Source organism: Manis pentadactyla, chromosome 3, assembly GCF_030020395.1.
Source record: "Manis pentadactyla isolate mManPen7 chromosome 3, mManPen7.hap1, whole genome shotgun sequence".
Classification (NCBI taxonomy): domain Eukaryota; kingdom Metazoa; phylum Chordata; class Mammalia; order Pholidota; family Manidae; genus Manis; species Manis pentadactyla.
Window position 1 is genome coordinate 61,162,385 of NC_080021.1, and position 15,965 is coordinate 61,178,349.

Sequence of the window (15,965 nt, forward strand, 5' to 3'; positions counted from 1 at the left end):
TTTCCACATTAGACTGTGAGTCCCATGTGAACAGCAATGGTTGTACACATTGTACCACTGGTGCTCAGCCTGGTGCCTCTTGTGTGCAGTGTCACTTAATAAGGTTTGCAGGATGCAACAATCACTGCCTGGGAACCCCTACTTGACAGCTATTCATGGGCCTGAGTTAAGAGTTAGCCATAATGTGCATTGATTAAATGTGGATATCTCATGGCAAATTCCTTCATCATTATTGGAAAAATAAGCCAAGCTGTGGTCAATTAAGTAAATGCAGAGGAAAATATGATATTAATTTGGGAGTGTATAATAGACATAATGACTGTTTTTTTTAATTTGGTAATTCATGCCCTGCTTCTTTTCAGAAATGATATAGGAAAGCACATTTATGGAGTTAAAAAAAGAAAAGTAGATCACATGCAATAAAAACCTATATAATTGGTATAGCTAAACAGTAAATTTGGCTCCGAGCTTCCTGGAAATCAAAAGAGACATTCACAGTACATATACTCAGTTGATGTGGCAGGCAAGAGGGTGGTGGTAGATATGGAAATGATTTGAAAAGATAGAGGAAATGGTTTGAAAAGTGAGCAATTTGTTTGAAAAAAAATGGCAATAGATGTTATATGCACACATGAAATTAAAATGAACTAAAATTTAAAAAATATATTTCATAAGGCTTCTACTGTTAGAAATTTCATCAATATCAGGGACAGCCACATTGTTCCTTCTGCAATCTACTCATCACTCAAAGCCCACACCGGCCCTTCAATTTCTTACTTCTGAAATCAGACATGTAACCTGGCAATGAAAACATGGGCTGAGCAGAGATGAACTCATATATGGCTTTACATTTTGAAAAGTAAAATTATTCAGTAGATTGTGGGGGAAGGAGAGAGACTAAGCAAATTACATTATTTATAAAATGAAGAACAAAAATGATTAATTTTTCTTGGATCTTCATACTGTTCATCAAACCAAAAAAGAAAAAAACAAGTGAAGGAAGAAAATGACATGACAAAGACCTTCCATGCTGACCTTAAAAAGACAATGCCATCAATGAGAACTGAGTCAGCCCCACCTAAATGAATCCACACCAACTAGGGAAATTCTTCTTTGAAAGAATTTGACTTCAAAAATCTTCTAGTGGCTTAACATTAATCCAAATTATGACCTAGAACTCACAGAAAGGAAGTTGATGGGATTAGGGCATAGCTAGGCTATGAAGGCCAGGATGGTTTTCTGAGGTCATAATGACAGACGAGAGACACCTCTCAGTTACTAAAGAATGAGATAATAAAGCTGAGCTTAAACGCGTAGACTCTAGGATATGGACCACCTATAAAGCCACAAACGATGCTTGCTCAAAGACAGACTAAAGTTGCAAACACTCTATCCTGATGCTAAAAAAACAGATATAACTAATACAAAATGACAGACTATTTCAAGGCAAACTAATATTTTCACTACTTTTTCATCAAGTAAGTTACATAATGTTTTGTTACTTAATAGAATGCTAAGGCTTTTAGACAGCATCCATAGGATGCCAAGTGAATAAAAAATACTAGATTTAACTTTCAATAAATAAGTTTACATGCAGTCCATTTTGTAAAATGCAGTGAATATAATAATGTTTAGCCAAGATTTTATAATATCTGTGGCATCCTGCCATTCTATATAACCATTGTTAATGAAGATTTGACCTAAGAGTCAAAAGGGGGAAAGCAATGAGTTTCTCAAGAAAAGAAATCACTTCCTAACATTTAGATCTAATAAGGGTGAAATCATTAAACTCTGATGATTTGTATACATAACAAGTAAAACCTCCTTGCATAAAAACAAACTTTGTTTAAATTACAAACAAAAGAATTGAGTAAAATATTTATATCATATATAACAAAGGGCTAGTATCCATAATATATAAAGAGTTCTAATACATCAATAAGAAAAAGACAAGCAACTCAATGACAAAAAATATGCTAAGTATATGAACAGACAATTCATTAAAGAATATAAAGTTTGACCTACTATTATTCAAATTAACATAAAAATTATAAGTGCCTTCATTATTATTAAGAAATATTTAGAATAATAATAACCCCCACAATGTTGCCCAGGGCATGGGCATTCTCTAATACTGATGGTACAATATTAGTAAACACAACCAATCTGGTGGACAATTTGGTATATGTTTAAACACACATGCCATGTAACCAAGCAGTTCTCTTACTAGAAATTTATCATAAAGAAATCAAGGATGTAAAGAAATACAAACAACTATATTGCCAAGAATAGCTTTGTATTTCCTAAATGCCAAGTTCTGCGTATAGTCATACCTTGGAGATACTGCAGGTTTGGTTCCAGAACTATAATAAAGCCAATATCACAAGTCAAATGAATTTTTTGGTTTCCCAGGGCATATAGAAGTTATATTTATGCTATACTGTAGTCTGTTAAGTGTGCAACAGCATGGTGTCTGAAAAAGCAATGTACATATCTTAATTAAAAAGTATTTTATTGCTAAAAAATGCCAACCACCATCTGAGCTTTCAGCAAGTCATAATCACTGATCACACATCACCATAACAAACATAATAATAATGAAAACGTTTGAAATATTGTGAGATTGTCCAAGTGTGACAGAGACACGAAGTGAGCAAATGTCAGAAAACGCAGGTTTACCACAAACCTTCAATTTGTTAAAAACTCAGTATCTGTGAAGCACAATAAAGTGACGTGCAATAAAACAAGGTGTGCCTGTATAGTGCTTTGTCTATTTTAATCCTTATAGCAATTATATTCTACAGATGCAAACATAAGAGACTTAAATAGATGAAATAATTTTTCAAAGATACAAGTTGCAGAGCCAACAATCAATACCATGTCAAGTATGATTTCCTTAACTTTCAACTTAGAGATTTTTTTTTTACATTTCTTTTTTTATTAAAAATGTTGTAGGACAGAAACAAAATGATAGTAAAAAGAATTGAAAAGATCTGGAGACATAAAGAGGGACAGGAAACAGAATCAGGCGGACAGAACTAGAAAAAGAAAAAGAGAAAGACAGATGCAGAGGCAAAAAGGCATAGATGGGGAGAGATAGGAAATGCCAGAGGAAGAGGAAGAGAAGCACATTTGACAATTATTAACGCTGCCATCTAATTGGATATATGCCTGGCAGCTCCACTAAAGCAAATGGGCTAGGAGATTCTATCTTGTACCATCCTTCCATAAAGGTAGAGGATATAATTCCAATAAGTAAACCAGTGCAGGCAGATTTCTGGGAGCACAAAACATAAAAGAAACTGTTGACCCAACTGAATCCCAGAGTAGGCCCAGAGTACAGTTATTCTACGTTGTTGATTTGGTCATACACATGTAGTTTATACATTAATACAGAGGGGAATACCAACATACTTTTTAATAGAAACTAAGGACCCTATTTGCCCCCCAAAGAATCTGCATGTGTGCACATAAGCACTCACAAGCACGTGTGCACGCATGCACCCACACCTCAAAAACAACAAGAAAGAAAAATAAACCCAGAAACAATGTCAAGTGGCTATGACAGTGCTAAGTGAAGAGGCCCTAGTGGAGGGGCAACCAGCCATGTCAACTTAGGACATGAAGTACTTATTTATGTATGGTACTGTGGAGGCTTTATCTTCTTAGGTTACACTGCCTAAGGTTTGCAGCTAAAACATAGGTTAAATACTGCTTCTGCTAAAATTATCTGGAACATATTTTCAAACTGCAAAAGACAATATATATGTATACTTCTATACACAATGTTTTACAATCTTTAAAGTCCTTACCAAATTTTTAAAAAACATAATTTAGAGCTATACTAAATATGATTAAATACTGATGAATGAACCAACATCTTTTTTTCACTTGTCTTCATGAAGGTAATTGAAAAAATTATGAATAACAATGCAAAAACTCTAGACTTAGAACATTTCCCAAATTGACTTTCATGTTCAGAAAGTCAGGGACAATGAAATCAGTTTGAGCATCCTTTCTTTAAGAGCTAACTTCTTCCTAGCAATAATTGTTCTCAGCATAAGGGGGATCCATGCATGCTGCTCACCACCACCTTAGTATACCACTTGTACAACCACTTTGGTGAATTCAGTTCTCAAAATGCTCATCACCACAGCTGGACAAGTAGCTAGAAATGCAAAGCAAATTAAAAGTGTCAATAGTCTAGATTCAGATCTGTGTTTGAACCTCAGCTGTGCCACTGATTTTTCTTTCATTCATTAATTTCTACATGTGAAAAAGACTTATGGAGTACTATGCATAATGGGAGGACAAGATAAATCAAAATATTTTGCACAATTTGCAATGTAAATATGGAACAAACCAATAAGTAAAAAAGTGGAAAATGTTATAAAGATGAATTTTGGAAGCAGAAAGAAAAGAGTGAACATGGCTAGCAGTTAAATTTCTTTCATCCTTCTTACCTACATCTTGGAATAATACACATCCTACTTTTTTGCGCAGCTATTCTGAGGATACAATGAGATAGCATACAACTTATTTTACCATAAAGATACTAAGATACATTTACTTCTTACTCCATTTAGGTGGAAAAGAACAGCCTGTTATCTTACGCCCAGACCATGTCTCTTTGCTGTAAAATTTTTCACTTCAGGCATACCACAATGTTGTTAAGCATTCACAAAGCAAAAATAGGTCTTTCTGTAAAGTCTATATGGTTTTAGAGCATCCCTCCTAGACATAAATGCAGAAATTCTCCTTGGACTATAGACTTCCTCAGGGAAAGCTTTCTGATAACCACAAGCATCCAAGACCCTAATCTTGGTTAATCACTAACAGGTTAGCATCTCTGAAAACAATATAGCCTAAGAGCAGAAGAATGTGTGGTCTGGTTCTCATAGAATTTTAAACCTAGGACAAAACATAGGGATTTAGGAGGTTATTTTAAAAAATCAGAATTAATAACACATTATCAGCTCGGTAAAGAAAATATGAACAGCAATTATCAAGCTTCCAGATATGCAACATAGTTTAGAAATAGAATGTATTTGCTACTGACACTGTAGAGGAAGAAAATATAATTTTACAGCAGAAGCAACCTTTTACAATATAATTAAACAATCTATCAAAATATCTTAAAACACTGAAAAAATCTTACATTATTTTATTTGTACTGAATTAGCAATTAACTTAGCTCAATAAATCCTATTCTATCCTCAAAACACCTATAATAAGAAAAAAACGTGTATTGAGTAAAAACTGAAAATAATTGTAGAGCATAATGTATTTTATTTATTTCATTTATCTGTATTACAGACGTTGTACAAATTCCAAATCAGCTTCTCTCTACTTTAAGTTTTAAAACTTTTGGCTGAAGAAATAACTAGCCCAGGAAATCTTATCAAGTCACAGAGAATCACAGCTTTCCCTTCTCTGTTTTATAAAGGAATAGATGGCTAGTGAAATAACTCTTTAAGCCCTGGACATTGAATGCTAGCCAAAGTTCTGAGCATGTCATTAAGAAAAATTGCCCTAAATTAATGAGGATAGAGGTCATTTTTGCAAGGAAATTTAAGAGCTTTTGATCTTGGACAAGTCACTTAGTTTTACATAAAATGATGCTACTCATCTAGAAACTGAAAGAGAATCAACTAGGTAAGCTTAGTTATAGAAAAGATCAACTTATTGCTAGACAGCTGAGGTCAGGTAGCCTCAAACTAGCACTTTATGAAATATTTACATTAAATTGAAGAAAATCATAAGTAACAGAAAATGGCATATCACAGAGACTGTGGAAAGCCTAAAATGAAAAGTCATGGAACACAATAGTCCAGAATTGAACTAGAGACATGTGCCATCAATTTTAAGGAAAGCCTGGATCTCCTGAATTCAGCAGTTCATTCCAGACAAAGTCTTCCTTAATACTGTTCATTTTACTAAGTCCTTTCACCTGGATTATAACAAAAGAAGAGAGCAATCTGTCAACTTTAAATGCAGATGAGTGGTATTATTACTTTATTAATACATTAATAATTCCAGCCAACATAAATTAATTTAGCTTTTATGGGAACTGAAATAGGGAAAAACTGGGATTTCTAGGGAAAAATGCTCACATGAATAAAAGAGCAGATTAAGACTCTCAACATGGTAGCATGGTAAAAAGTAGGCACAGAAGAAACAGAGCAGGTAATTCAAAAGACCCATCTAGAGGCTTATATAACAGTCTAGATTTGAGGTAATAAAATGTTTCTAAAAGAAACAAGGAAAGACACAATTAAGAAAAGATGTTAAATGTAAAATTACAGATCTTAGTAATTGCTGGGTGGAAACATACAATGGGGTAAAAAGGAGATTTCAGAGTTCAGTGAGAGGGAAAATAGACATTCCGCTATCAAAACTGAAGTCAGTAGGTGTAGCTGGTTAAATAGTGAAGAAGCTAAAGAGCACATCAGTGTAGATATGCGGGCTTGAGAACCTTATGGACATCCATAAAGAAATGGAATCTAGAATTCAAGAGAGAGTTTAGGTAATAGGGAAGGATTTAATAGACTACTAATATTATGTATGCAGATAAGATTATAAAAATGTTTAAAAAGTGCAATGCGACTAGTGACTGAATCATTAGGAAAAGTAACGTTTTAAAGTGGTGGCAGGAATTTCACTCATTTATCCTTTCTGTCCCTTCTACCATGTTAAGTGTCATGCCAAGTATTGAAAATGTAAGAACCAAGACAAAGGTGCACAATGTATATTTGGAAACCAAAAAACTATCTCCATGTTTTTTAATACTGATCTTAATGGAGAAATTTAGGTTTAATAAAACGTGCTTTGTTTTCTTTTGTGATGTTTACAAGCATATGTTCTTCCTGTAGATTATCTCTAGAGAACCACTTTTAGAAGGAATTTGCCAGATGCTGAAAATTCCATTCGTCTAGGTTTCAGAAGTTACCATAAATACAGTAATCACTCTTCCTTGGAAAGTACAGTGAATTACAGAACAAATGGAAACTCCACTGAATTTAGCACATGCAAATATTTGACAAGACTTTGTTAGAAAGAAAATATAAAAAATGAAGGTTTTGTTCCATAGCACATCACAGGTGAAAACACTATGGCTGTGTAAAGAGTGTGATCATAGTTAACTGAAAAAGTCCATTGGTTGAGTTTGTGCCACTTAGTATGATGGTTCTCAAGCAGGGCGTCCATCAGTCGGGGCAAAGTGACTGACCCATAGAGGTTGAACAGTAGCCTCCCTCTTTGACACCAGATTCTACTACTATGGTCTCTTAAATGGCTTAGTCCTAAATTTCCTCTTAAACTTTACATTATTGTAAGTAAACACCCTTTCATTTTCTAGTATATGACTTGAAAGTGTTATTTCTAGACACATAAAATAATTTTAAAAACTGGTATTTATTTTACATAGTCTGAACAGAAAAATACCAAGGTTGTCTTACCCAAAATAGAATGGTCTAGAGTTTTACTATTTTTTCAAGTGACATGAACAAAAGCTTTCCCCTCAAAAGAATAAAATGTTCAAACAATGATTAGGAGTGAATAATCCTGCTTTAATTCTCTGCTTAGAATTTTATCATAAAAGCAAAAAAAATAATGTTCACCTTTTAAAGAAATGTATACATCAAATAAAAACATTTCTTGGATTGAAGCCAAGTTAGAAAGTTCCACGGGAACTGACACCCTACCAAGACACGTTACTAGAAACCGCTGTTGAATCTAAAGAAATAAATGTAACGCTGTACACTAGCCATGCTGTACTTGTCGAAGATTCCTATTCACTTTAGCTCTCAGATCAGGCCAGTATATTAAATGAACTTTTCTTTATTAAAAATAATTGCCCTACATACTGTAATGTTAGTTGAATATCATTTTATAATCACGATGTTGTCCCAAAATGGCAAAATATATTATTATTTCTAATCATTAAAAAAACTTCTCTAGTCTATACACTATACTTTTAATCAAAATCATAAGCTTTTCCATGCATATTACTGAATATAATATTGGATATCCATATTATCAAATGCTCTAATTGTCTTTAACATTAACTCTGCTACAGACTCCATCCAGAATGTGCACTGAAGCTACCATCTTAAAGAAAATTAATTTAAGGCTAAAATGTTTATTTATGTATCTACTAGTCAAATTTACACAGCAAAATTGAGAAACTAATTGGTTGACTTTTCAACCATCACTTTTATTTTAGGGCTTAATGAAAGAAAAAATTACAGGGAAAAAATGAAGTGCAGCACTACCCAAAAAAATGCTACTCTTCAGTATAGTACACAAGTCTCCCATTTGTAATCATTCACCCAAGAAAGAAAAATAAAAACTATACTTACACAACTAAAAATTCATTCTGTTTAATATTCTCATGTACATTTGCAAATGGTGGACTTTATTATGAGCAAGGAGAGAAATGTTGCCTTTCACCTGATGTCCATTTTTCCAGCTCTCACTGAGAGTCAAGTGTTTTCAAGGAGCGAGGGTCACAGAGCATTCTAATCTTTGTCCCTGTGGATGACAGTAGATTTGGTACCCAGCAGAGCTGCCCTTAAAGCTGGGCCTTAAAGGACTGAATATGTTTCTTAGGGGAAAACAGAAGAGCAGTTCCCTGAAGGGACAACCTGTGTAGAAGTACCAAGGCTGAAACATCACATTACGATGTGAAGAAGCCAACACTGCGGGGGTGGGGACAGCGATGATTCTTAGACTGACTTGGGCATCAGGAGAGTATTTTCCAAAAACCAGATTTTCAGCCTCTTGTCTAGAAATAGAGACTCCCATAGTGAAGCCTGAGCTTCCTAAAAACTCTTTGGGAAAGCATAGGACCTATAGGGCATCTTATTCATCCTGAGTAAGGCTCAGGCGGCACGTACATCATTAGGGGAGACTATACCATTTTAATCAATTATTTGCTAACAACAGAGATTCTTACAAAAAGTATAGCAAAAATTGCTCTTGTTGACATCACCATTGTTTTTTAATGGCCAAGATATGGCCAGAAAAGCCACAGGAAGGCATGAGTACTAACATTTATACTCCTTAGACAATGAAGGGGTTAACCTCCATTCAGCCACCGCATTTTTTTTTTTCAGAAGGCCTGAGTCTTTCATCCAACAAATAGTAATGGAGTTTGACTAGATGAAGTACAGGGCTGAACTGCCCATCTAGCACTCCAGAATGGCATTGATGCATCATAATAGGCTCGGCCCTTAGAAGATGTAAAATAATAAGAGTCTCTAGATTTACCAGTTTGTTAATACATCTTATCATTACTGAAAGCATTTACATATAGCTATGTTGACAATGTAACTATTACTAGCCAATGTCATCTTTCTAGTGACTGTGAGATTTCTTTTTTAAAATTTCTCTCACTTGGCTCTACTTAGTAAAATGTTCTAGATAAATAGTTAAAATGAACTGTGACTTAAGCTCCTTTATCAGATTTCATCTGGCCTGCACAGATTCATTACTCAGGACCCAAAGTTGGGAATTTTTTAAAAGGTTTAGAGTTTTCATACGAAACTATGAATTAATTCAGTCGATTGCCACTGAATTTCAGTGTTCCAAAATATACTTGACTTAAAATAACTATCATGGGTGGCAGCCATGTTCATGCAAAATAGAAATGTCTTAGCAGACACCAGTGACAGATCAGAGCTCAGAGTAACTGGAAATCTAAGTCCGGCCTGTGTCTGACATGCAGCCTATATAGCATGGTGCTTGGATATGCAGCACAGATTTTTACCAGCATTTTGGCAACTCCCTTCAGAGGTTCAGAGAAGAACAGAACCGCATAACAGAGACAACATAGCCTAGTCTGTACAATTCAATCCAAAACCCTAAAGTCTTTAGCTGACCATAACAAACTCTCTACCTTACCTCCTTTCAACTTCCTCTCCATTGTACGTTTCTCCTATTTCCCATCCTGCTGCACTGCACAAACAAGCAGGATGTGGAAAAATTGTAAACTGTTTAAACTGGAGTAAAGTAAAAGTATGAAAAGGACAAGGCTTACTCAAATCCTTAAAGAAATAACCTTTTTATAAAAGGGGTGTGTGTGTGTGCATGCATGTGTGTATGTTTTCTTTACAAGCTAAGCATCAAATTATGTAACCAGAACTGTAAGACACACAGAATCGAAAAAAGGAAATGGCTGGTAAGGCGTCAGGCAGTGACACACCTCCAGAGGTCAGGCCAGGCTGCCTGAGGAGGGCCTTTTGGTCACTGCCAGTTTCGATTTAGGAGTACGCTATTGATGGCCACACCAAAGAGACCTGGAGGAAGTAGAGACTATTAAATCACTTGTTTACCTCAAGTGAGCACCAGTGGTACTCAGTCAATGATTTTATTGATCCACAATACTGTTCAATTAAGTGTGTTTATTTTGATTCTGCGATTAACATGCATTTGCAGAGGGAAGACTCACAGTCTAAAATCATTCGTTTCACCCACCTCACCTCTTCCTTGTGCAGCAATGTCATTTTGAGTTAATAGATTATGTTCAGTGGACAGATATTTAAGAGTTTAAGAGTAGTATTGCAAGCAGTATCTAAACCCCCAGGTTTTTTAAGAATTCATTTTCTTAGTACAGTGGCAAGCAAAAGAACATGACAGGGGTTAGTAATTAAGCTTAGGAGACAAGTTCCTCCTGGACAATAGGTAAAGATCCAGTTGCATGGCTGCTGATAAAAGAAGCAAGATTGATTTTGCAGCCAAAATTACCAGATTCAAATAGCTAAATCGATTATCTACAGAAGGAAAAAGGGAAGCACAGTGTATTTATTCGAACGAGAAAAGCATCATTCCAAGAGTGTCATGATAGAGTTTGGTGTGGCTCACTGACATCACCCAATGACCACATCAAAACCATCCAAGCGCCTGCCCCTTTTCCTACCAGCTCTTATCACATATCATTCTCTGTTTGTTCCTCTTGTATATTCTCAGGTATCTATCTCCCTTGGGACAAATCTGATGGTCCTATTTATGTGGAAACACCTTTAATTGTACATTGCACCCAATCCAGTGAAGCAGCCATTCCCACATAACAACACAACTGAAGAAAACAGTATTTCTGAGATTCTATGTATAACTTCAATATGCCAGTGAATGAAGGCTACATGACATGACCACAAAGTGCTGGCTAGAATTCTCAGGAATTATTGTGCTCCTGTCTCATAGCTAAGGCTGAGGACATGATCATTTCTGAAATAGGAGGAATAAAAGAAAGCTTTGACCACTCAAAAATATGTACATATGAAGTAACTGGTTTATTTTTTTGTTTTGTTTTTTTAAGAATGAGTAATATAAGGAATGGGTAACTCTAGAAATAAAAATGACCGGATTAAAATGTCTCCGTTTCTGTTTACACTGCCAAACCTTTCCAGATTGCTTACACTGTCCAGAATGGCACCCTCATTGTTCTTACCCCAAATATGAACTTCCCTTGTTTTCCACCCAAAAGTCACACTTATCTCTTCTGACTCTTGGGCCATACACATACAGATTGGCTGACTCGTTCCAGTTGTCCATATCAGTTTATGATATTTTATACTTGGGGATAATGATGGTGAGTAAGAAGAAATACAGACTCACTGGTTCTTGGCCACTGGCATGTAGTCTGCACACCTCTTGCCTGTGTTGATACTGAGAAGTAGAAGTTTGAAGTTAGGATTGATTTGTTTACTTTTACTTCTCCCCCAGTGAAGCCACAGCTTTAAAGTTGGTGAATTTAACAGAATTTAAACACATAGATCTCATTCATGGCAACACAGCCACCTCTCTGGCATCTCTTCATGGCTGAACTTCTCCAGAGAGTAGATGATGCTCCATTTCAGGAATTCGCTGTCATCTGCTCTCTGTCTCCCTCTGTAGAGTATTTGATGCATTTCATCCTCTCCTCCTGGTGGGTTTTCCTTACTTGTTTTTCCTGATTACTCTTGTAATTTTCTTCCTAATCTTTCAGAAAATTTCCTTCTCTGGCATCTCCTCTTTGTTATCACTTCTCATACCTAGAGGTACCTACATGCATGTTTGGTTCTACTGTACACTCCTCTCTGGGAAATTTCATCCATCCTCATCATTCTACCTGTTGATTCAATGGATATGATTTTGAAATCCATATCGGCAGTTACCTGAGATCTACTGCATTATATGTCCTTCCCTTCATGTCCTATAAAAACTTCAATGTGCTAAAAATTGTATTTGATCTCCTTTTCCCTCAAGTAATTCCTCCTCCTTTGTTACCTATTTCTGACAAAAAATCCTCTGTCATCATCTGTTTAAAAAACAACTCAGCCACTTACAACTCTTTACTTGCCTTACCTCTACCCACCTCTACAGATTTTCAAGTCTTGTGAATTCCACTTCAGGAAAATCTTTTAAATATTTCACCTCCTCCAATTTCAGTTCCTACTTCAAGATTCCATTTACTTCATTTCCCTAGAGTAATAAGGGTTTTGGGTCCTTGATACTAAGCTCTTCTCCAAGCAGTTCCTCCTATACTCTTCCTTTCCTCTCTTCCTTCCCTCTCTGCCTTCCTTCCATTTTTCTTTCCTTTTCTCCCTCCTTCTCTTTTTTCTTACTTCCTTTTTTTCTTCCTGAAACATTAACAGGCATGTTCCATGTCCCCAGCACAATGCCAGGGACTGGCAAATGTAGTGACAAAATTAACAGATTCTTTTCTGTCAGAGTCCATCTAGATGAAGTTTACCTAACACCTTCCTAACCAAAAGTAAAAGGGATACACTGAACAAATACAGAATAAAATCCACATTACTTACCTAGCATTCAGTAATTCCCTTCCACCTCCATTACATTCCAGAAATGACCTAATCTCAACTTATTTCTGAAGGCTTCTTGTTATAACTTCTTGTTATAGCCCATGTAACTACCTTCAATTGTTCAAGAGATTTGTCTTACTGCTTGTCTTATAATTTCAATTATTCAAAATACTGATGAGCAATTTGAGATTGAAAGTTATAAATCTATCTTTTTCAAAAGGGAGTGTAAAGAAAAGCACATTTAATAATCTCTGAGCATTCTCAAAGGTCAGGACCCATAAACTGAGGAGACACTATATGCTCATATCACTTGCAAATGATAATAAACTCCTTAACATTAAATTTTAGCTTGTACATTGTTTTTCTCTTGAACATTTCATTTAATCACGAGGCAAGAATGTTTATAAGAAAATGGAATTACTCATGCTCCCACAATATCTTCTTCCCCACTTACCCCATCTTTGCATGTATTAATCCTACAAATCTTCTAAGGCCCATTCAAAAATCATTTCCATTCCTTTCCATTTATCCTCAAGGAAAGAATTCCCTGACCTCTAGCCTACCACACTAAATTTCCACATTTTAATATGTTATTATTGTATCTTTTTAAGCAAGGGTTTTCAGCATACTTAAGAAGTGGGCATACTGAAAAAGTTTTGTCTTTTGACTCCTAGGTAATATTCCAAAATAACCAGGAAGCCATATCATGATTTCCTAGGGCAAGTGTTATCACAGTTTATGGTTCCTTTCTTGGCATTCCCCAGGAGCAAGATGAATAGAGACAAAAATAAATGCTTAAAGACAACAGTTTCTAAATTTATAAAATTTAACATGAACTTAGAAAAAAAACTATAAGCAGATCTAACAGGACAGTTTTTCTTGGAGAAGACGCCAAGTGCCATAATCCTATCATCTATGACAGAATGATAAAGTCTTGCCAGCCATTTACCTTAGTTTCTGCTAACCTGAAGGTTCTCACACAGGAAGAACAACTTCTTTAATCACGGTTTCTGTATGAACTGCCTTACATAGTTCTATAAGAAATTGGTTATAGAATAAACAAATAAATAAGGACATACCTTGTTTCACTGATCCCCATGTATTTTTATACAAGAAATATGCATAGAGTGTAAGTAGTAGAAAGTAAGCCAATCAGTAGCTTTGATTCAGTGACTAAAGTTTGGAAGGAACTTCGGAAGTTATAAAGAACCTAGAGATTGCCACCACCACTTCATTCCACTTAGACAACCCAGTCTTGCTAAATGTTTAGCAAACTTTCAAGATCAGCTTGCCACAGCTTCACTCATTCCCTGTCCTGTGTGTATAAATGAGTACATGTCACTTAACTGACCTGGCTAGATCAGCATAATTGTGTTGAGAACCATCAGCAGGAACACTTGTAACCTCAGAATCCTAAAAGATATCTCAGGACAGGGCAAGGCTGGACATGCTACGAAAATCCCTCCAGGAGGTGTTTTTTCCTCTACTTATGAATAAGAGAAACGAAACTTCTCACAAATATGCCATTAAAAAATAACCTTGAGTATCATTTTTGCAAAACATTACCCCCACCTTCAATGCCTTACTCATTGTCATAATATGACCTACACATGTAATCAAATCACTAAATTCTAGAAAATGAAAATATTTCATCTCTTAAGAAACCATGCCATATTGTGCCCTTCTGGAAGCATCTCTGTTCCTATTTTTAATGGAGATCTCTAGATTTTATCTGACTCAATTTCACATGTAAAAATATTTTAATTTAATTTCACAGAGCATGGAAGAAATCAAATCAAATAAACACAACACTATTTCTGATTGGCTGCCATCACTGATAACAACTTACGATGGGTTCTTGCAAATTAATGGTGAATATAACAGCTTTTCACGAATGGCCTCTCTTAAATGCAATTACAATTAGCTCCTTTCAGTGTAATAGCATAATAGGTAAATTCATAAAAGTAATTACTATTTTTTATCACTCCCTATGTTCCAGGCACTAAGCAAAGCAGACAACACTCATTATTGTGTTTAATCCTCACAAAACCTTGTAATACAGGTACTCTGAGAATCCCCTGTTATAAATGAAGAAACAGAAAGTTAGAGGTGAAATAACTTGTACTACATCACACAAAATGTAAGTGGCAGAGCTGAGACTTAGATCCAGGTTTACCTGACTCCCAGTCAGCCATTACTATCCTACACTGCCTAATAAGCAACTGGGCAAAGGACATAAAATCTTGAAAAATGCCAAAAATCATGGTAGTATTAGTCCATGTATGTAATGTTTTATTTAGTCAATTAGTAAAATAATCCATCAGAATAAAATGTATTATGGCCCTTTTTCAAGACAAGATAATGACAGCTGGAAATGCACACGTTTTCTAAAGGGCCAATCATATATTCTTATAGTCTGATTAAAAAAAAATCTGTGTCAGTTATTACCAAGAAAAGATAAAACTGCATTATGTACCTGAGAGAGAATAAATTACTTGTAGTAGTCAGGGAGACAGCTCCACAGACACGGATTTACTACTTACAGTATAATACACTGTGATTCTAGAAGGGAAAACATCACCAGTGTTGGCTTCAACAGTAAGTCCATTTTTAGGATTCAGTAAACAAGTGCTTGAACTCAAAGAATGATTTTGATCATTAAAGCATCTGTGTATTTGCTGGAAGTAATAAGCTTCTGAGAAAACAAAGAAGTCTGGGCTCAATGTTCATGTTTGCAGTGTGTCATCTGGCGCTCAATGTTCCTTTCATCTGTGACAATGTAATGCCGGGTCTGGATTCCTGAGAACAGGTTCAAGACTACTCTGACATTAATAGAGGAATTTTTTACCTTCCTACTTTGAAAACCTTGAAGCACAACTTGTGATCTGAAATCATCTGCATTTTTTGGCAGTGTAAGCAACCATTAATTCATCCAAAGCTGCTCAGAAATCAATTCTATATGGTAGACATTCAAGATACATATCCAGAGATCCGGCAGACCTTTGTCTATGGACTGGAAACCACATAGGTGGCGAAGCCAGGGAGCCAAGCTCCGCAGACTATTCTAACCCTATTATTCCAGTGAAGCCAGAAGCATAAAAAGATTCTTTGTTTCAGTTTTTCACACTATATATCTCTTTTTGATCTGCTTATTTAATAGAG

General features: G+C 35.5%; 1 protein-coding gene across 7 annotated transcripts in view; it reads right to left on the reverse strand.

Annotated features, from left to right (window-relative positions):
* The window catches only part of ZFHX4 (zinc finger homeobox 4), a 173,423-nt gene that overhangs the window by 102,933 nt on the left and 54,525 nt on the right, over positions 1–15,965 (reverse strand). The gene's annotated exons all lie outside the window — the stretch shown is intronic.